General features: G+C 36.6%; 2 long non-coding RNA genes across 2 annotated transcripts in view; one reads left to right on the top strand and one right to left on the bottom strand.

Moving 5' to 3' along the window:
* Nucleotides 1-2,349: 2,349 nt before the first annotated feature.
* Nucleotides 2,350-17,079, bottom strand: LOC110143771 (uncharacterized). The gene is made up of 3 exons (XR_002315682.2): nucleotides 16,934-17,079; nucleotides 10,644-10,767; nucleotides 2,350-2,587 (listed from the first exon to the last, which is right to left on the bottom strand). It is a non-coding gene; the product is annotated as an uncharacterized lncRNA (long non-coding RNA).
* Nucleotides 17,080-17,177: 98 nt separating this feature from the next.
* The window catches only part of LOC110148946 (uncharacterized), a 37,598-nt gene continuing 31,124 nt past the window's right edge, over nucleotides 17,178-23,651 (top strand). Inside the window, exon 1 of the long non-coding RNA XR_011487166.1 lies at nucleotides 17,178-17,295. This is a non-coding gene — a long non-coding RNA (uncharacterized lncRNA). The remainder of the gene's footprint in view (nucleotides 17,296-23,651) is intronic.

A 23,651-nucleotide genomic window follows, 5' to 3' on the forward strand; every position in this document is an offset into this window, starting at 1 on the left:
TAACTTCATAGTGTGGTAGTTTGTTTTTCCAAATCTTCTATTTATATACAGTTGATTATTTTTAATATCTCAACTTCCCTTCCAAAAAGTCAAAATCAATACTCCCATATGTCATTTGCAAAAGAAGGCAGAAAATAAAAACCACTGTAGGTATTTCAAGCAGAAAGTTATTAGGTTTAGAGAAGTAAGTGCTTATAAATTTATTGGAAGAGCTAGAGAATCAGAAATCTCAATGTCTCCATGGTATTTTAGCAGGCAGGAGGCTACTGTTACTACTAAAGATACTACCTTTCATCCATACCAAATTGAACATTAGATACTGAATGCAAAATCAGGACCCTGTCTTCATACCTAAGTATTCATAACTCCACTATCTTGCTTGTCAACTGCTACAGCAGCAAAAGTATACCTTTTCTTTCCATTTTTCATTTCCCATATAAAGTTAAATAATGACCAGAATCTAATCTGCATTTAGACATCTAACTGTGATATAACATATAAGCTGTCAAATTATTCCAGTCATTGAAGCAAACAGATAGAACAAAATGTATAAATGAGAAAGAACAGAGTCTGAGGCTTTAGCGAGAAGAGACCAGCAATTTCCAGATTAATAGAGAACAGACATTTTATAGAGCAAGAGCTAACACTCAAAGCTTTTGCCCAAAACTATGAAACCATGTTCATCAAATTTAGAAATACCTTAAAAGAAAAAGTCATAATTTTAGTCTACTGCACTGTAAAAATTTCAAAAATAATTAGGGTAAGTGATCCATTCCCAAGCCACACTGAATCCACTTTAAACTGGCATTGGATGAGGAGCTCAGGGCGGAGAGCTGACATGATGCACTCTGTGCTGGGGGAAAACTGGCAGAACGGGTCTCAGATAGCGAGATATTTTCAGGAGCTGATTTTATAAGCCCCATTCTTATATTTCTGCATACCTAGAAAAAGCATTAAAATCCTTCATGGTAATGACTGTGCCTCATGACTAGCGAAAACTTCTACAAAAAATATGTGCTTGATTTCGTGTACTCCCCCTTTACCAAAATCACGTATATGCTGTCCTCCCCCCTGCCTCCTTGGAGTAGTTTCTCAGTGCTATCTGAAGTCTGCGTCCCTGGCTGAGGTCCTCATTTCCCCCAAACAAAGCTTAACTTGCAGCTCTGGCATTGTGCTTTTCTTTTTTTTTAAGTCACCAGAGATATATGCCTAAAGGTAGGTTTATTTCTACTTCTCTGCCAGACCTGCATCCCTAAAAACACAGCTTCATTTTTGCCCCTGACCTGTTGAAAACTCAGTGCTTCTTCAGAGGTAGAGTACAAGATGGACTCAGACAGAACCTGGTGATTGGACAAGAGGCCCATCAGCAGATGAAGGGACTGCAGATTTCCCTTCACTGCTCATATGGACTTTTAGCTAAGAAGTTATTCTTCTTCCTCAATGAGGAAGAAACATATATTCAAATCAGAATTTCTCACATTTAAAATTCAGGTTTCCTTTGAGTAAAAATAGAAATCTTGTACTACTCTTAATGGTATCTGAATTCTTCAGAAATCAGTACTGTGGAGCCCTATACCAAGGTCACAGGAAGAAAATCACCGGAATTAGCCAAGCCCCATAACAACTGTTGCCATGAGCCTCCGGATCTAAAAGAGCCAGTCCCTCAACTCCACATTAGGTAAAATACCCTGTTACCCACCCTATAGCATTTTACCAGTCACCTAATGCTACCCTTCCAGCAGGAATCTCCTCTGTCTTGAAGCTATAAAAATTGGTGACTAGCCCTGGGCTCGCCCTTGGGCTGGCCTGCTGTTCTAACAGCATAGCCCACTCTAATAAACTCTATTCTCTCACTCGGCCTCATGTCTGGAAATTCTTTTCCAATACACACACAGACCAAGACAGATACCAAAATCAATGCAAAGATAATTTGCAAAAGTAACACAACACATCTTAAATCTTGAATATGGAGATTTTAACTGGCTGATTTGCTTGATGGAAGTATACCAAATCTATCAACTCTGAATAACGGAGCACAGCCTTATCTGTACTGATATCAAAGCCAAGTCTACTGTGCTTCCAGTCTGTGAATGATCTCAGTGTCAATGGCCTGTTAACACACACAGCTGGGTGACTTGAATGTGCACTTCAAAATGCAGATTGTGCTCCAGGTTGTCTTCGAGTTGCTTCCCTGAGGGAAGGCAGACAGGGAGGAAACAGGGCCAGAAGTGAGCTTCTTCCCGCTGTCACCGAGAACCACGGCCCTACGTTATTTGTTCTTTTATTATTAGCCCACACTAGTATTATTAAAGATAACACACATACTATTATCTTTTGCATTTTAGCAAATGATATATTAATGTTTATTTTGTGTTGTGTTTGGAGCTAGTTCTTCTCAAATACAGTATATTGTTCACTAAGCAAATCAATCAGCGGGATGCATCCATGTTCCTGTAGCAGTTGGAGGTAGCTGGCATCTCCTTTGACTGGTCAGTGCCCAGTCTGGAACAGCCAGTGCTTTATCAAAATGCTGTTAAATATTTTTAAAGTTGTCTTTGCCCAGAATACTTAGACAGATCAATGAAGCCTATAATAAAGAATAGAAATAATTCAAAATTTGTACAGGAATTTTGAAAACGGTAAAAGTGACATTTAAAAGCCATGTGGCTAGATGAACTATTGAATATGTATGTACTGCTGAGGCAAATGATTTGTCTTTTTTAAAATAAAACAGTGAAACTAAATATTGCTTATGACTTACAAAACTCCACATGAATAAATACTTGTGTGAACAATGAAACTATTGGGGGAAACAAGGGCTGAAACCACCCACCCTGGCCAGGTACCATAGTAATCATTTGCATGAGCTATTTCACAGCAAGAGGTCTTGGTAAGAAACACGGAACTAACAAGCCACCACCAACTGGAAACATCCGGGAAAGGTCAAAGGAGGGGCCACGTGTCCCCCCACCTCCCAGAATCCTCCACACTAGAATCCTTGGCTGGGAGATGTGTGCATCACCAGGAATGATGCTGAGTCAGAATGACTGGCCAGAGACAACCCAGAAACTAATCACATCGCCGTAAAGTTCTGCAAGCCACCTGGCAGAGCAGTCCTTTGGCCCTTAACCTCCGCCTCTCCACCCGGGTGCCCTTTCCCAGGAAAGTCTCTTGATTTTTCAGCTTTCCCAGTGTGAGACAACAGCACCCTTTCAGGCCTTGGAAGGGGTCCTCCTTCCTGAAACAAAACAATAAATGTACACCAGAGGAAAGGACGACACATCTTATTAATAATCTCAGGGCCAGATAATGCTAATCTAAGTTTATCACAGACTACAGAAGCTATAAAAGAAAACATCAAGTCTGACTACCTAAATTTTTTTCATAAAGAAAAATAAAATACTACATACAAAGAGAGAGGAAAATTTGTTAAATGTTTGGACCAATACTCAAATAAAAACAGCATCTGCTAATCAAAATTGAATAAAATTATAAAGACAAATAACCTGGTGTAAAATATATAAGAAGGAAATGGACAAACTAAAATTAACTAGTTACATTGGGAAATTATTAGATGTCAAATAATTATTCTTTTGTCAAGACAAGATTAAAGAGAGACATTATTGGAAAATGTGTGGTAGATAGATATTTTTTAAAACTTTTGGAAAGTGTGTTAATTTTTCAGAGGTCAATTTGGACATGTTTATTAAAATTTTAAATGCTTAACCCAGCTTTTTCCACTTTTAAAAATTTCTGGAAGGTATACTCAAATAGGCATTATGTATGTACACATATGCACAATTGTTTATGGAAGGGAACATGAAAGAAACCTAAGTGTCAATGAACTGGGGACTAGTTAAATAAGTCATGATAAATCAATGCAATATTTTATTTTGTTGCCAAGAGAAAGTATAAGGTAATCTTGTATGTATTTTAAAAAAAGTTAATAAAAATAATTTAGGTGGAAGAAAAAAACAAATTAATGTTTGCATGATCCATTTTAGTAGAAATATGTTTACATGTATAGATAATTAGTGGGAGATTCAATATTTTTACTTTATTCATGACCCTGTTTTATGACTTACATTTGTTTATAAAAACTGAGAGTAACTTCAATTTTAAAAGCTCTTTAAATTTCTTTAAAGACTATAATATCTAACAACACACTGGTCTTTATTCAAGTCCTATTTCCCACACAGATTAACTATGAAATCTTTGACAAATTACTTACTTTTAAGCTTCTTTGGAGTTTGGAGGAGTTTGAGGGAGGATGAAATGTAGTAATATACTTAAAGTACTTATCCTAGATCCTGACATAAAGTATTCAAAAAATGATAGCTGATATTATACTGTTATCACCAATTCCATGATGCTGCTATAAAATCTAAGGGTAACAATATTGATCCAGGTTTGCTATAAGTAAATAAATTAACAGAGGAGCCCAAATTATAATTGCAGTTAATATTTTTAGACACTGAACAATATCTGTATTGTTTATTGGATAGTTTCTTAACTAAGCTTGTTTCTAATGAGTTTCTCTCCATATTCTTAACAGATTTGAGGTAGACTTTATAAAATCATTACACCTTAAAATAAGTATCCATTATCTAGGGACATGAAATAGACAAACTGAAGAATTATGACAACAGAAGTTTTCATTTCATTCACACTGAAATTGTTTAAATTTGCTATGTGCTCAGTTGTTCAGCTGTGTCTGACTTTTTGTGACCTCATGGACTGTAGCCTGGCTCCTCTGTCCGTGGGATTTTCCAGGCAAGAATACTGGGTGGGTTGCCATTTCCTTCTCTAAATTTGCCATAAAGAAATATAAATCACTAGATAATGACCAACTCTGTTTTACTTTTGGATGAATTGAAACAACTGAAGTAGTCACTGGTTATATTGGCACACAAAGGAACAAAGCAAGATTCTCTCTCAACATCTGTATCTAAGATACTACCTATATTAAAATTGTTGAAAATAATTTCTACAAAAAGAAAGTTTGTATGCATTTTCTATGCCTCTTGTTACAAAAACTGATCAATCTCTAACTGCACAAACACCCTAACCAGGATTTTGGATAAATGAAAACCCTCAAATTTTTCTCATTTGGACTTTTAAAGTTTAAGAAAATTTTGGCAAAATAATCACAAAGGGAATGGCTGCCCACTCCAGTATTCTTGGGATTTCCTGGTGGCTCAGACAGTCAGGAATTCACCTGCAATTCAGGAGACCTGGGCGCAATCCCTGGGCTGGAAGAGCCCCTGGAGAAGGTAACATCTACTCACCCCGGTGTTCTTGCCTGGAGAACTCCATGGACAGGGGAGTGTGGAGGGCCAGAGGCCGCGGGATTGCAGAGAGCTGGACATGACTGAGCAACTAACACTTTCACTTTGGCAAAATAAACACTTTCCCTGATGGAAAAAAACTTTTAAATTCCATCCCTGGTCCCATTATGCTGCTAAAATACCTATGAATCTCAAGTGCAATATAATTGGCGTTATAATAAAGGATCTAGCAAAGTGTTATGGAACAGTAAAGGACACAGAGATGTCATGCTCCGTTGTTACTATGAATAGAACCACTCAGACACCAATTAACATCCCCTTGCTGTGATTACTTGTTATCGTTCTTGTTGCTCCAATCAAACTCACATATTTTTAGTTCATATTGTGAATCAAAAATTTATGTGATATAAGATTTACCATGAAAAAAAAAAAGATTTACCATTAATGGAAATAAATGTGAAATAAACAAAGCTAATTAAGTTTATAACCAGCAAGAATAATAGGAAAGGAAAATTAAATTGCTTTGCTTCAAGGAAAATCTTTTAGGAAACATTTGTTGAATAAACATTAAAGAAAGTTTTTACATGTTTTCTTACACAATTGACACTTGGCTTATATTTTCCATATGTATTTCCTTTAATTTTCAAAATATACCAACTACTGTCTTCATATTGTCTTAATATTGTGTGTTGGTGGTTGGAGGGAGGGAAGAAATATATTTACCAAATATTTAAATAGAGCTCTTAATGTTTAAAGCATGTAGTGATAAGATAATACCACTTATCAGAGGCAAATAAGTTTCAGAAACAAGCAATGTGACAATTTATGTGTAACACAAAGAAACACTGAAAATTTTGGTGGCATAGTAACATTAAATAAACAATGTCTTGACATTCATGACATTATAATGATTTAATCTAAAGAGTTATGTCTTTTAAAGATATTCTTTTTAATAAATCTCTGCTATTCCCCACACTCTAAAATATGCAGTAGGAATTATTTTCTATGCAAGTATTTCAATCCTTAAGGAAATAGATTTGAACTTTGAAATGCATCTGTAATGATTTATTGATTACTTTTAAGTCCTATGTAAGAAAAAAAAGATGATTGAGTGTAAGTTTGACTCCAGTAATAATTTTTTGGTACCCCAACTGACAAGTTTACACATTTCAGCTTTTAAAATGTTTGCTGGCATCGCCAGGATGCCTCTCCAGAGTGGAGGAGAGTTTAGACCGACTCTAGGGTATTAGCACATGATGAAGGTAATATGTTTCCTGAGCTGAAGCTCACAAACAAAGCAGTTAAATCCCCATCACAAATGGCCAAATTGGGACTCATTACACTTTTCATAGGCCTGGATCTTTTTGTTTCTGAGTCTCTTAAACATTTATATAGGGCAATGAAATTTTCACAGAATCTGAGCCAGTTCTTTTAATGAAGAATGAGATATACTGCTTTGGAAGGTACAGTTTTCTTCTAAAAGTAGGGATATAATTTGAGGAGTAGACAAAGAAGGGAGGAATGAAGAATTGACATGGCTGCCTCTGCTCCTGGGTAGAGCAGGGACTTTCCTCTTGAAACGCTGCTTATTTTGCCAAAGTTTTCATTTACTTATCAATTTTACACACTAAAGCCTACCATATGTAGGCTTTGTGTGAGGAGTTGAGATAAAAAAATATGACATGATATCAACTTAGGAGGAGTTTAGTCTAACAGAAGAGAATAAACTGTTAATAACTATTATAAATATTGCACTAAGATCATATTGTAGATATTGTTATAAAACAGTGTGATAGGATCTATAAAAAATAAGTAAAAAGTATCTAACATTGTGGGGAGAGAGATAAAGGGCTGTTCAGAGAGTATTTAGACTGGGATGAATGGGAAGGTTGAGACAGAAGGAGGTGAGAATTTCCAGGTATAAAAGATAGGGCTTTTTCTGAAATTGGTTTTAAAGTTTGACATACTACATGCAGCAAACGTAATTTTCTAAGTGGATGCTAATGCTATGACCTTTCCTATCTAATTTCCAACATACTAGGCCAAAGGCCTACCTCTAAATGGGAAAAGAAATGCCTCCAGAAACATCAAAACAACATGGATGTTAAATTTTTAATAAATTAAAAATAAATAATTTAAAATTGTAGATAAATATTCATTATATATCATCTTTATAGACAGATCCATAGAGATAGAGAGTGAGAAAGAAAAAGTGAAACTAGGAGAAAAAGGAAGAGAAGAAGGAGAAAGAGATAAATTTAGGAAGCCGAAGAATTGATGCTTTTGAACTATGGCATTGGAGAAGACTCTTGAGAGTCCCTTGGACTGCAAGGAGATCCAACTATTCCATCCTGAAGGAGATCAGTCATGGGTATTCATTGGAAGAACTGATGCTGAAGCTGAAACTCCAGTACTTTGGCCACCTGATGCAAAGAGCTGACTCATTTGAAAAGACCCTGATGCTGGGAAAGATTGAGGGCAGGAGGAGAAGGGAACGACAGAGGATGAGATGGTCGGATGGCATCACCGACTCGATGGACATGGGTTTGGGTAAACTCTGGGAGCTGGTGATGGACAGGGAGGCCTGGTGTGCTGGGGTTCATGGCGTCACAAAGAGTCAGACACGACTGAGCGACTGAACTGAACTGAACTGGAAACTGAGTTGTCAGAGCTGGAAATGAATGCTGCCCAGTCAGTGATGAGTCTCTGTAGTAGAGCATATGCATTTTGCTAACAGTGCTCTAAGGTCAAGAGCCGTATTAACTCTGATAAACTTAAGTCGGATGTTTAAAGCAGAGCTAGAATCTATTACTTATTGAACACTTACATGCTAAGATCTCTTGCAAAAATATTCTACATATGGTATCTTGTTTAATCCTCAAAAATCTTTATGAAACAAGTTATATTCTTTTACAAATAATGATATGGAAAGACTCAGTTACTTGCCCTAAGACAAAATGAATTACTAAGGGTAAGGAATCAGAGGTGATTTTAAAAAAAGATACTAAATCATGGGAAAGCACAGCTCATGCAAGGGACAGCAAAGATGTTTGTATAACTAGAACTTAGAATCTAGGAATGAAGAGGAATAAAGGGAAACTGGGGAGGGGATATTCTGTAAACAACCTTCCATTTCATGCCAAGAAGTTTCAACTTCAGAATCTATTTGAAAACTTGTGCTCATCTAGGTCAGAGTACAGGGTCTATCAAAATGAACTTTTCATCTACTTAATGTCATGAATATGAGTCTACCTAATCATCAGATTCTACTTCTATTGCCTACTATCTCATTAGTTCATTCCCTCGTCTACACTCAGACTAATCTGGTAGTTTAAGACTTTATCACTTTACCTGTTTTCTATGAATTTTTTCAGAGGGAAAATGTTAATATTGCAGGCAAAATTGGGAACTACTGTTATATATGCATCCAGTATTTCTTTCTCTAGTTACTAAAGACCAAACGTTTCTTGTCCTAAAGGCAATCTTTCACTTTCTTCTTTTTAATCCATCCTCATTTGCCTTTTCTAAGGAAATATACATTATTGATGAGTCTATCTCTTAAGTTTATTAAAAATCCTTTCTTTGGTATACACACTGCTTGTTTTCTTCTAGTCAAGATCCCTACTTAAACATCACTCATTAAAACCCTCATACTGTTCCAGGACCAAATCTAAACTCTCTCTCATAAAACTTTTTAAGAGTTTTGCCTTGGTTTGCACATAGTCCACTTCCCAACTCCCACAAGACTTGCTTCTCCTCTTGTATATCTATTGCCTTAGACTGCAAATTATACCCAATGGCCATAGGTCATTATTTATCTAATTTAAGCTTCTGGAAGCATCATCCACTACTGACCTCTCTTTTCTGCTTGAAGCGCTCTCTACTCAGTTCCTCTGGCACTATAATCTCCTAATTTCCTTTGCATCTCCATGGTGGCTTTCTTGTCTCCTTATATCATCTTTCTCTATGACATCTTTAAATGATGGAATTCCTCAATGCTCTTTTCTTTCATCCTCTATTATCATTCCCTGGACATTTTCAACCATGTCCCTGACTTCAGTTATGATCTATACCTCAGCAAGCTGTTTTCTTCAATATACATTTCACCACTGTGTTTCAAACATATTCAGTTCCCTCCTTGACATTTCATGGAATTTTGAATGCACCACAAACACATGTCCAAAAATTCACTCAAGATAGTTTTTCCTTTATCACTTCAGTAATTTGCATGATCATTTATCCATCTATTAAAGACAAAAACCTAATACCCAAGCAAGGTGTAGACCATACATGACTCCATTCACAGTCAAGAGAAATGTTAAAAAAAAATTTATATATATATATATATATATATATATATATATATATAATGATGCAGTATTAAACCATGTGTGTATAAAATTAACTGCACTGCATACTGCATTACTGTAATAATTTCATAGTCACCTTCTGCTCCTATTGGGGTGAGTGAAAATGTTGCAACTATCCACTTAAAATGCTGTGTGGCTCTGATCAGTTCCATGTGAGTATATCATCTCTTCAATAAACTGCTTATCTTAGTAAAAAGTGATCTCTTGTAGTTCTCACACATTTCTCACAATCTTTAGTGCAACACTGTGAACCTTAAATAATACCATGGGATGTACATGACATACCACTAGCGATGCTGGAAGTTCTCCCAAGAAGCAGAGAAAAGTCATGACTTAACAAGAAATAGCTGAATTGCTTGATATATACCATAGATTGAGGTCTGAAGCTACAGCTGCCCTCCATTTCAGGATACATGAACCCAACATAGGGATGACTGTTAAAAAAAATAAAAAAATTATGGAGCCATCACTGTAGCTATACCAGCAGGCACAAAAACCTTGCACTTTTTGTAAAACACCTTTTTATCATCTTATTGAAAATGCAACTTTTATGTGGGTGCAGGATTGCTATGAGAAAGGCATACCTGTAGACACTAATATGATTCAAGGAAAAGGAAGTCATTATATGACAACTTCAAGCAAAAGGAAGGTAAGAGATCTAAATCTGGAGAATTTAATGTCAGCATAGGATGGTTTGATAATTTTAGAAAGAGGTTGAACTTTAAAAATATCAAGATAAGAGGAGAAGCAGGTTCTTCCAAGTGACTGCAGACATGCTCCCAGATGCCATGAAGAAAATCGCTGAGGAGAAAGGATATCTGCCCAGACAGGATTTTAGTGCAGAGAAAAGTGCCCCATTCTGGAAAAACAACTCCACACAAACATTTATTAGTTACAAAGAAAAGCACATACAAATTAAGGCAGGAAGGGATCAGCTAACTCTGTTTTTGGCAAATGTAGAGTTTATGATATGAATTGCTCTTACCTAAAATCTGCTAAGCCATGAGGCTTGAGAGGAAAAGATAAATACCAGCTCCAGTCCTTTGGTTGTACAAGAAGGTCTGGACAGGAGAACACTTTCCTTCATTAGTTCCACTGATGATTAGTTCCTGAAATCAGAAAGTACCCTGCCAGTAAGTGACTGCATTTTAGGTTTGGCATACTAACTCTTAGTTGCAGCATGTGGGAATTAGTTCCCTGACCAAGGATCAAATCCAGGCCTCCTGTATTGGGTATGGGGAGTCTTAGCCACTGGACCACCAGGGAAGTCCCATGACTGCCTTTTAAAGTTCTTTTGATTTTGGACAATGCCCCTGGCAACCCAGAATTTTATGGGTTCAACAATGAAAATATCAAAGTGGTCTGCATACCTCCAAACACAAGGTCTCTAATTCAGCCTCTAGATTAGGGGATCATAAGACCCATTACATTACATAGGCTCATTACAAATGGTACCCTATGGAAAGGATTGGCATACAAAGGAAGAGAACCTCAATACAGAGAACATCATGAAAGTATGGAAAGATTATACTACTGAAGATGTGTCCTTGTTTTAGGAAAAGTGATGAAAGCCATCAAGCTTGAAACAATAAATTTCTGCTGGATAAAACTGCATCCAGATGTTATGCATGACTTCACAGGATTTACAACAGTGCCAACCAAGGAAATCATGAAAGAGATTGTGGATACAGTAAAAAAGGTACAAGATGAAGGGTTTCAAGATATGCATCTTGGAGAAATTCAAGAGCTAACAGACATCATACCAGAGGAATTAACAGAAGGTGACTTGATGGAGATGAGTGCTTCTAAACCAGGACCAGATGATGATGACGAAGACATTGGAGAAGCTATGCCAGAAAACAGACTGACATTAGACAACCTGGCAGAAAGATTCCAGTTATTCAAGAATGCTTCTGACTTCTCTTATGACATGCACCCTTCTGAATTATATGAGGACTGAAACTAAGGCAAATAGGAAAGAAAGATTGGTACATATAGAAATATTTTTAGAAAAATGTAAAGGCAAAAAGCCAGGCAGAAATTATGATGTATTTCCATAAAGTTACACCGAGTGCGCCTTGCTTCCCCCTCTGCTTGCCAATCTACTCCTCAAACTCCTCCATCTCTGCCACAAAGACAGCAAGGCCAACCCGTCCTCTTCCTTCTCCTCAGCCTACTTAATATAAGGATGACATCACCAGATGGTCAAAACCAAAATGAGATTGATTATATTATTTGTAGCCAAAGATGGAGGAGCTCTATACAGTCAGCAAAATCAAGACTGGGAGCTGACTGTGGCTCAATGATGAACTCCTTAATGCCAAATTAGACCTAAATTGAAGAGAGTAGGGAAAACCACTAGACCATTCAGGTATGACCTAAGTCAAATCCCTTATGATTATACATTGGAAGTGACAAATAGATTCAAGGGATTAGATCTGATAGAGTGCCTGAAGAACTATGGACAGGAGTCTGTGACATTGTACAGGAGGCTGTTATCAAAACCATCCCCAAGAAAAAGAAATGCAAAAAGGCAAAACAGTTGTCTGAGGAGGCCTTACAAATAGCTGAGAAAAGAACAGAAGCAAAGTGCAAAGGAGAAGGAAACATATATCCATCTGAATGCAGAGTTCCAAAGAACGGCAAGGAGAGATAAGCAGCCCTCCTCAGTAATCCATGCAAAGAAATAGAGGAAAACAATAGAATGGGGAAGACTAGAGATCTCTTCAAGAAAATTAGAGATAGCAAGGGAATGTTTCATACAAAGATGGGCACACACACACACACACACAAAAAAAACAGAAATGGTATGGACCTAACAGAAATAGAAGATATTAAGAAGAGGTAGCAAGAATACACAGAAGAACTATACAAAAAAGATCTTCATGACACAGATAACCATATGGTGTGATCACTCACCTAGAGCCAAACATTCTGGAATGTGAAGTCAAGTGGGACTTAGGAGGCATCACTATGAATAAAGCTAGTGGAGGTGATGGAATTCCAGTTGAGCTATTCAAAATCCTAAAAGATGATGCTGTGAAAGTGCTGCACTCAATATACCAGCAAATTTGGAAAATTCAGCAGTGGCCACAGGACTGGAAAACGTCAGTTTTCATTCCAATCCCAAAGAAAGGCAATGGCAAGAAATGGTCAAACTACCACATAATTGCACTCATGTCACATACCAGCAAAGCAATGCTCAGAATTCTCCATCTAGGCTTCAGCAGTACATAAGAGAACTTCCTGATGATAAAGTTGGATTTAGAAAAGGCAGAGGAACCAGAGATCAAATTGCCAACATCTGCTGGATCATAGAAAAAGAAAAAGAATTCCAGAAAAACGTTTACTTCTGCTTCATTGACTATGCCAAAGCCTTTGACTGTGTGGATCACAATAAACTGTGGAATTCTTCAAGAAATGAGAATACCAGGCCACCTTACCTTTCTTCCTGAGAAATCTGTATATAGATCAAGAAGCAACAGTTAGAAGTGGTCATGGAACGACAGACTGGTTCCAAACTGGGAAAGGAGTACAACAAAGCTGTATGTTGTCACCCTGCTTATTTAACTTATATTCAGAGTACATCATGCAAGATGGCAGGCTGGATGAAGCACAAGCTGGAGTCAAGTTTCCCAGGAAAAATATCAATAACCTCAGATATGCAGATAACACCACCTTTATGGCAGAAAGTGAAGAGGAACTAAAGAGTCTCTTGATGAAAGTAAAAGATGAGAGTGAAAAACCTGGCTTAAAATTCAACATTCCAAAAAGTAAGATCATGGCATCTGGTCCCATCACTTCATGTCACATCAATGGGGAAACAATGGAAACAACAAGAGACTTTATTTTCTTGGGCTCTAAAATCACTGCAGATGGTGACAGCAGCCATATAATTAAGACACTTGCTCCTTGGAAGAAAAGCTATGACCAACCTAGACAGCATATTAAAAAGCAGAGACATTACTTTGCCAACAAAGGTCATTTAGTCATAGGTACGGTTTTTCCAGTAGTCATGTCTGGATGTGAGATATGTACCATAAGGAAAGCTGAGCACTAAAGAATTGATGCTTTTGAACTATGGTGTTGGAGAAGACTCTTGAGAGTCCCTTGGACTGCAAGGAGACCAATCAAGTCAATCCTAAAGGAAATCAGGCCTGAATATTCATTGGAAGGACTGATGCTGAAGATGAAGCTCCAATACTTTGGCCATATGATGTGAAGAGTTCACTTCTTAAAAAAAAAAAAAAAAAACTTCTTAAAAAAAAAAAGACTGAAAGCAGAAGAAGGAGACGACAGAGTATGAGATGGTTGGATAGCATCACCAACTTGATGGACAAGAGTTTAAGCAAGCTCCAGAGTTGGTGAAGGACAGGGAAGCCTGCATCCTGCAGTCTATGGAGTTGCAAAGAGTTGGACACAACTGAGTGATTGAACTATGAGATATACAAGACACATCACAAATACCTAATATTAATGTCTCTAACTTCTCTCCAGAGCAAGAGGAAAGACAAAAATTAAGCAGAAGCAGAGTAGTGGCTAGTAATTAATGGAAGTTATCAACTAACAGATTCAAGATATATAAAGCCCCTAAATCGGATAAACACATGCAAACCATAAATAGGCTAACCATCATACCATTCTAAAACAATGGAAAAAATGTAAAAGCAGAGAGAAGAGAATCACCACCTTGAATGACAAATATAAAACAGATGGCTCACTTCTTGTAAGAAATTATGTAAGTTGGAAAACAACTAAGTGTATTTTAAAGAGCAAAAGGAAAAAGATCAATCTATTCTCAGTGAAAATGCAATTCAAAATGCAGGCAAGATAAAGACATTATAGAGAAACAAAACTGAGGATATCTGTTGCCCAAAAGATTGGAAAGTTGTTCAGATCAACAGAATATATTTTCAGTTAGAAATGCGGAGATAGAAGAGGAAATGTTAAAACTCATCAGAAAGGGTAAATATATACAAAAATATACTATCCAAAAAATGAGTACAATGTATTGTGGGGTTTAAGTCTATGTAAAATCATAGCTCAGTGGTGAAGAATCTGCCTGCCAATGCAGGGGACACCGGAGATGTTAGTCCGATCCCTGGCTCAGGAAGATCGCCTGGAGTAGGAAATGGCAAGCCAGTAATCTTTCCTGGAAAATCCCATGGACAGAGTCTGGTGGGCTATAAGCCATGGGGTCACAGAGTCAGACACAACTGAGCACGTATGACAATAATCATACATGCAACAACACAAAAGATAGGAAGAGAAGTATGTTAAAAGGTTCTTGTACTCAAGCGGTATTAGGAAATAGTAAAAGCATTCGTTTCACGTGCATCTTAGACAAGGACACATGTTGAAACCTAGGGTAACCACATAAAGAACAGAAAGGTAACATATAATTGAAAATGTCACAGAAGGTAAAAATAAAATTATTATATATATATTCATTAACCCAAAAGAAGATGAATTAAAAATTAAACATATAAAGGATAATCAGATAGAATAAGATAGTACATTAGTAAACCCTCTAAGTGAAGACTGAGGTTGTCAGATTGAACATTAAAATAAAAGAACCTGAAGATCACTATAAGATAGACATTAAGTACAGTGACACACACAGTTTATAATTAAAGGGATGAAAGAAAACAAAAGACCACATACACCTAAAGATATAACTATCATAACAAATTTACATCTAAAATGTATTTATTTTAATATCAAAGTAGATTTTAAGGTCAGATATCAACCTTATTTATTGGAAATTAAGTGAGAAAATTCCTAATAATAACCTAACAAGTCAATGAAGCAGGAAGATACAAACATAAAAAATCCTTGGCATTCAAAAGTTGAATAATGGATTATGTTAAGAAAAAATAATAACATATATATAACCTTAAGAAAACACAGAAATGAAAAATCAGCATATAAGAAATTCATAAGTGAAAATATTCTAAATAAAAATTAGAAAATATTTTGATTTGCAAACTATACAAAAAGCAAACTATACTGCTTCCCTGGTAGCTCAGCTGGTAAAGAATCCACCTGCAATGCAGGAGACTCTGGTTCAATTCCTGGGTCACGAAGATCCCTGGAGAAAGGACAGGCTACCCACTCCAGTATTCTTGGGCTTCCCTGGTAGCTCAGCTGGTAAAGAATCTGCCTGCAATGCAGGAGACCTGGTCTGATCCCTGGTTTGGGAAGATAGCCTGGAGATAGGGATGGCTATCCACTCCAGTGTTCTGGCTTGAAGAATTCCATGGATGATAGTCCATGGGTTTGCAAAGAGTCAGACATGACTGAGTAACTTTTCCTCCATGTGCCAAAACTATGCTGTGAGACTAAACCATGCTTAGAAGGAAATTTATTGGCTTATATGTCAATTTTTTAAAAAGCAGAAAATGCAATACTATTAACTTTTAACTAAAAAAATTAGAAATACAAGAGAAAGATCAAGCTTATGAAAGTTAGAAAAAAAGAAATACTAAGGATATCAATTAATAGAAAACAGGTGTCAATAGAGAAAATTAGCAAAGCCAAAAGTTGGTTATTAAAAATTTAATAAAATTGGTATCTCATAAAAAATGGAGCAAAGCATAAGACTAGAAAAACAAAATTTACAAATGTTAAGAGTTAAAAGAGAAGCAACTCTATTGATCCTAAAGTTTTGATAAAGATAATAAAAGCACATCTTGAAAAACAATATTAATATAACCATTAATTTAAAAATATGTTATTAAAAATGACAGGATAAAAATAATAACCTTAAATGCATTAAACAATAACTATTAAAAATGTTCCTACCAGAAAAAGGCTCACACAATATCACTAGTGATACCTTAAAAATATTAAAGAAAGAAACAATACCAATCTCACACACACCCTTCCAGAGAACAGAATAAAGAGAATACTTCCTAACTCTTCTTATAAAGTGAATATACCTTAATGCCAAAACCTCAAAGGACATTACAAGAAAGAATATTTAAAGATTCACGCCTCGAAGATATACATCTGTAAAAGACTTCAAAATTAACAAAAATTCAAAAATTGGACCCATAATTAATAAATGGATAATATATTAGTAGGGATTATGGTTAGAAATACATCATTCAAAAATCAAGGAAATTCACCACGAAATTATTGGAAAAAAAGAAAATCATATGATCAACTACATAAATGCATAAAAAATCTGAAACGCCTTTTGATAGAAAAAATTCATAGTAAACTAGAAAAATGAATAGGAAGTATCTACAAAAACCTTATAGAAAATATTACATTTTTCTCATGCTATTAGTGACGCCTATTATCATCAATGTACTCTATGGACTGGTCATTGGAAGGATTGTTGCTGAAGCTCCAACACTTTGCCCCCCTGATATGAAGGGCCAAGGAGCCTGCCATGCTACTGTCTATGAGGTCACAAACAGCTGGGCATCACTTGGAGACTGAACAACAACTGTGACCTAGGCAGTGACAAAGTAGGGTGGAAGAAAGGAAGGGAAGGAGGGAGGGAGGGAAACAGAAAGGGGCAGTGTAAACATTGGTGAAGAAAGCATAAAGCTGTCATCATTCGTAAATGATACGATTACATACTTGGAAAGTTTCAGAAACCCACAGTCATCGGAATCTGTAAACAGGTGAGGCGCTACCGCTGCCGCGGCTGCCCGGTCGCGTCTCTGCGGCCCACCAGGACCCTCTGTCCCCGGGACCGCCCAGGCAAGAGCACTGGAGTGGGCTGCCATTTCCACTGAAAATGGCATAAAATATCAAATAGATGTAGTAAAGGTGTGTAAGATCTCTATAATGAAATTATAAAACATCACTGAGAGAAACAAAAAGGGCATAAATTAGTGGAACACAATGTGTTTCCATATAGTAAGAGGATATACAAAAATGTCATTCTCACTGACAATTAATCTATTAATTCAATGTAAAGGTAATGAAAAATTCTACCAATTTGGGAACTTTTTTTTTTGTAAAACTTATCATTGTAATTCTGTTTTATGTGAAAATACAACAGGCCTAGAAATGCCCTAGAATAACAATGGGGTGATCAAAGAAGATGCACAAAGCTGATGGACATACATAAAAGATATCCATATCCATAAGAAAGCTATCGTAATTTAAGCAGATGATGCATTTGGACCAAAACGTTAAAAACCTACAAATGAAAGATAATAAAGATTAAACACAGATTCACACATATCACTTCATTTATGACAAAAACTCAGTTGCAATGTTATGAAGAAAAGAATAATCTTAATAAGTGGTAATAAGTCAAAAGAATATTCATTTAAGAAAATACATATTTTGACCCCCATCTCACTCTATTATATGAAAACTCATTTCCTATTATTTGCTGAACCAGATGTCAAAAAAAAGCAATAGGGTTTTAGAGAGTAAAACATAAGAAAGCATAGTTGTGACATTGAAGCATTAAAAATTCCTTAAATAGCACCAAAATTACTAACAATAATTTTTAAATGATAATTTAGACAGTATTAATGTTAAAATTTTCTGTTCATCAAAAGAAACCACAGAAACTATAAAATGACAGCTTAAGATCTAAAGCTATTAAAGAAATTGAGTTAATAATTAATAACTTCTCAAATCAGAAAGCACCAGAGATTGGTACACTCATGAATTCTACCAAAAAATTTAATGAAGTAGTTATACCAGTTCTCTACACTCTCAGAGGATAGAGTCAGAGGGAATACTTCCTAATTCATCTGAAGAGGTCAACATTGCCCTAACACCAAAACTAAAGGCATTACCAAAAAAAGAATTCTAGACCAATTCCTCATGAACAGATGCTAAATTCTTCAACAAAATGTTAGCAAGCTGAATCCAATAACATACAAAAATATATATACATCAAGTAGACTGTATCCCATATATTCAAGTCTGGTTCAACATTTGAAAATCAATTATTATAATCCATCACATCAAGAGGCTAAAGAAGAAAAATTACATATATCAACATACATAGGAAAAGCTGCTGACAAAATGCAATACCCATTTATAATAATAATTCTCACAAAAAAGGAATGGAGGGGAATTTTCCCAACTTGTTTAAGAATATCTACAAAAAGTTACAGCTAACATCATACTTATTAAGAAACTTGAAGCTTTCCCACTAATATCAGGTACAAGGCAAGGATGTTATTGTCACGTTTTTAGCATCATACTTGAGGTTCTAGCTAACACAATAAACCAACAAAAGGAAACAAAAGGAAATAAAAGATTAGGAAGGAAGAAATAAAGCTGTCCTTGTTCAGAGAGGACATAATTGTGTATATAGAAAATCTGAATGAATTGACAAAAAAAAAATAAATCTCCTGGAACTAATAAGTGAATATACCTTGGTTGCAGGATACAAAGTTGGTTTATGAAAGGTCAGAGGTTGGCAGGAGGTGAAGGTGGGAAAGGGATAAATAGGTACAGTACAGAAAAATCTTAGGGCATCAAAAATACTCTGTATGATATTTTAATGTTAGAAACACATCATTATACATTTGTCCAAACCCGTAGAGTTTATAGCACCGAGTGAACCATAATGTAAACTATTAACATTGAGCAGTTATGATGTGTCAATGCCGTATGTCAGTGTGGCAAGTGTACCATTCTGGTGCTGGCACTCATAACGGCAGAGACTACGACGGTGTGGGAGTCAGGAGTATTCGGGAAATCTCTGGTTTCCCCTCAATTTTGCTGTGAGCTTAAAACTTCTCCCAAAAGTCACTTGTGTTTTTTTTAAAGCAAATGACACAGAGTAAAAGATATTACCAATACATATATGCAACAAAGAACTCATAGCCAGAGTATATAAAGAACGCTTAAAATCCAACAGGAAAGAAGACAAGCTAATGAACAATTCTCAAAATAGCTAAATAGCCAGTCCACAGAATAAGACGTTAACATGATCAATAAACATATGGAAAGGTACTCAACCTCATTAAACATCAGGGACAATTCTGTGAAGATCAGCAAAACATCACTGCATATCCTCCATGATGTCTTAAATCTCAAAGACAGACTACTCCAAGTACTGCTAAAAACTGGGTTAAATGGAAGTTTCATACATTGCTGGTGTGAGTGGAATTTAGTCCAGCTACTTCAGAAAACTCTTTAACATGATCTATGAGAGCTAAGCACATACCTTTCTTATGATCCAGCTAGTTCACCCCTAGAAATATCAACAAAAAACATCAGGGTTGTCTAGGGAAATATTAGTCAAGTCAGAATGGGACATATCAATACTTAGATTCTGAACAGCTGTTCGTGGCCAAGAGACTAACTTTCCTTAGGACAAGAAAGCAATGTAGCTCTTCATTTTTACTAGTTTGTAGGAAGGACAATGAAAGAATTCCAGGCGACTGAGAATTTTCATATCTACTACAGCATTGATAGATGCCAAGCTTCCCACAGGCTGCTTACAGCTCGCCTGAGCCCAGCGGGGCTGTCAGTGCTGGTCTGTCATTACAAGCTGCGTGGCTCTTCTAACTGATGACTCTGTCCACGAGCCTGATTTCACTTCCCTAGAGCTGTGCTGCAGTTCGAGAGTCTTCCAATCAAACCCCATGTCTTTCCTCCCGTCTTCATAGGTGTCAGTCAAATGCAAAGGCAGAAAACAGAAAGTTGTCGCAACAGAAACCAGAGTCCCCTAGTGACAAAGGACTTGACTGTCAAAGGACACACATGAAGCTTCCCCAGGTCACTGCTGCTAACAGAAGGAATAAGATCGCTGTGCCAAACAGTTTAATCAGGCATGATCAAGACTCAGACTTTGTGTATTGGATTCATAGAGCTTGATCACAGTACCTGAGGTTCATCAAGAGAAGTCCCACTCAAGTTAAGTGCCTTGGTCAGTCCCAAAGAACAAACTTGGGTATGCAAATTTTGGTGGGACCTCCAGGGAAAGTGGAGAAGGAAATGGCAACCCACTCCAGTGCTCTTGCCTGGAGAATCCCAGGGACAGAGGAGCCTGGTGGGCTGCCGTCTGTGGGGTCACACAGAGTCGGACACGACTGACGTGACTTAGCAGCAGCAGCCGCCAGGGAAATGTGTCAAATAGCTCCGAGACGTTTAGTTAGAGTGTAGCTGATAACTTGTATCTGAGGGAGATCAATCTTATGTAGATGGTCTCTCTTTACATATGCAAAGACAGTATTTATAAAAGCAAAACCACAGACAATGTGTAGTCTAGAGAGTTTGAGAAGTCCTGTTTTCCTACATCTTAGGCAAACAGACTGGCTGAAAGCTACCAAGATGCCCGTTTGTCCTTATACAAACAGGCTGAGGTGTATTGGGGGTGGCCAGTTTGCTTTTCCGTGGGCTTTATGGGCTTCCTGAGGAATTCTGTGATTTATGGGATAGCTACTAGTGCGTTCTGTTGAGGTCTCCACCTTAACGAGGCCATACCTTCCTCATTTCCTCAGCATGTTTCTCACTAACAAATTAACAAATTAATATCATTGTTACTAAGTTTTACTCAAAAAAGTAAACAAGGTCTATGTGACAGATGGTGATGTTTCTATGTGGGGAAAATGTTTTAAGTCGATAGTCATAGACATTATCTCTGTGGGGAGGAGGTGATTTTTGAGTTGAGTCTTTATTGATTAGATGAATCAGTCAAGCAAAGAGTGGAAAGACAGTTCCTGTAGGCCAAGGATTTGATGTTAAAATCCATTTGTCTTTTTGGGGGCACAAAAAGAAAGGCAAGTTTCTTGGTCTGTAAACATGATAAACAAGTTTAGAGAAGTAGGGCACAGGAAAAGATTTTCACTTTTAATGGAAATGGGAAGCCACCAGAAGGCATTATGAAGGGCAGTTACGTGATTTGCTGCATGTTTTAAAAAGATAACTCTGGCTGTGCAGTACATAATGAACTGCCGGTGGGAGTGAGTGGAAGCAGGGATGTAGTGTCTTATAATTGATTATATCACAAGAAATAGGAAACAGACATGAACATCATGATATATTTGGAGACAAGAGTGTCAGGTACACTGTAGACTTTGTGCACCTGAGGTGAATTAGGGGAATGAATGTTGACTCAGGTTTTTAGCATGAACAAATGGGTGGATATGATTCCATCTGCTGCTGTTGGGAAGATTAGTTAAGGAATCCTCTAATGTAATGGAACAGTTAGGTTTATGCTGCCCTGTGACATCCCAGTGAAAATGTCAAATGAACTGGTGTAAGTTTGGAGTTCAGGAATGATACATGTGCCAAGGACATGTATTTGGAATGATCAGAGTATGGACAGTATTTTAAAGTCACAGAGCTACATGAAATCTCTCAAGAAAAGAGGTATTTTTAAAAAAGCAACACTTAAGATAGAGTATTGGGATACTGCAAAACTTAGAGACAGAATAAAGGAGGACAACTAAAAAAAAAAAAAGACTCAGAAGTCAAGAGAAGAAAGGAAAGGTTGAATGAGGGCAAAAAGAATTAATCATTGGATTTAATGATATAGTATAGTTATTAGTCACCGTCACAAAAGCAGTTTCAATGAGGTGGTGGGACTGGAAGCCCACAGGCTCCATTGTAATAAGAGAGAAGACCTAGAATGTCAGTTTACCTGCAGGTTGTTGAGAAAATGTTTTTGTCTTTTTTTTTTCCATTTATTTTTATTAGTTGGAGGCTAATTACCTTACATCATTACAGTAGTTTTTGTCATACATTGAAATGAATTAGCCATGGATTTACATGTATTCCCCATCCCAGTCCCCCCTCCCACCTCCCTCTCCACCCGATCCCTCTGGGTCTTCCCAGTGCACCAGGCCCGAGAGCACAAAGAATTCATTTGAATCAGTTCTAATGAGATGGATGAAACTGGAGCCCATTATACAGAGCAAAGTAAGCCAGAAAGATAAAGACCATTACAGTATACTAACACATATATATGGAATTTAGAGAAAATGTTTTGATGAAAGTTGTTTCATCAAGTTGTTCCTATAAAATTGCTTAAATCCTGAAAAATGTTCTTAATGAATTATTTCATAAGGCACTGGGTATTGGTGGAGAGTGCAAAGCTCCACACTATAGAAGACAGAGGAAAAGTTTATTTAAATATCCATATACTCCACAGGACTTGGCTGTAAGTCCATGAAATTCTAATAAACTGACCAAAAAGATTAATCTTCCCTAAGAGTTAGTACACACACCTGTGACTAGAATTGGTTTGACCTTTGCTATTTCCTATAAATGCCCTATTTCTAAAATATTCAGATCTATTCTGATATCAGTTGAAAGGTTGACATAACAAGCACCCAAACAATTGTTTGTTTACATCAATTCATATATAATTTTCCCCTCAAAAAATAGTAATATACTCAGGTAATTCTAGGGGAGTAGGAATAGTATGTTGGGTCCAAACAAGAAAATGATTGAGAATAAATGATTTAAAAGATATGTTTGAACTGATATAAAAAGACGTATTTGAATTCACAAATATTCTCAAATTATAAATACTAAGATCTAAAATAGGTTCCTTTTACAGTCCCATCACCAGCCAAACAAACAGGAAAACCGATAGACCAACACGTGGCCAGGCTTTTGTACTATCTAAAGAAGCAGTAACTTCTTTTCTCTAGCTGAGTGATAAATAAGAGATAGGTGGTTGTTAATATATACACATACCCCCATTCACATCCATACAGATAATAAATGAAATCCAAAGTGGTAACAGATAGGCACAAATCAATAGTTTCCTAACAGTCCATGATGAGGTTGTGGTGACATGCAGGAATACTTTCATCATCAATGTGACAATTATTCAAGATCCCTACAAAAATCAACTTTTTATTCAAGCGATAAATATAGCAGTTAAATAATCATTTCCTCAGAGTATGCTTGGTTCTTTATATATATATTGACTAAACCTCAATATAAGACTGAATAGAAGTATTATTAATCCCCATTTTATAGACAAAGCAACTAGGACTCTGGGAGATAAATGACAAATCTAAATGCACACAAGTATTAAGTGGTA

Source organism: Odocoileus virginianus, chromosome 4, assembly GCF_023699985.2.
Source record: "Odocoileus virginianus isolate 20LAN1187 ecotype Illinois chromosome 4, Ovbor_1.2, whole genome shotgun sequence".
Lineage (NCBI taxonomy): Eukaryota > Metazoa > Chordata > Mammalia > Artiodactyla > Cervidae > Odocoileus > Odocoileus virginianus.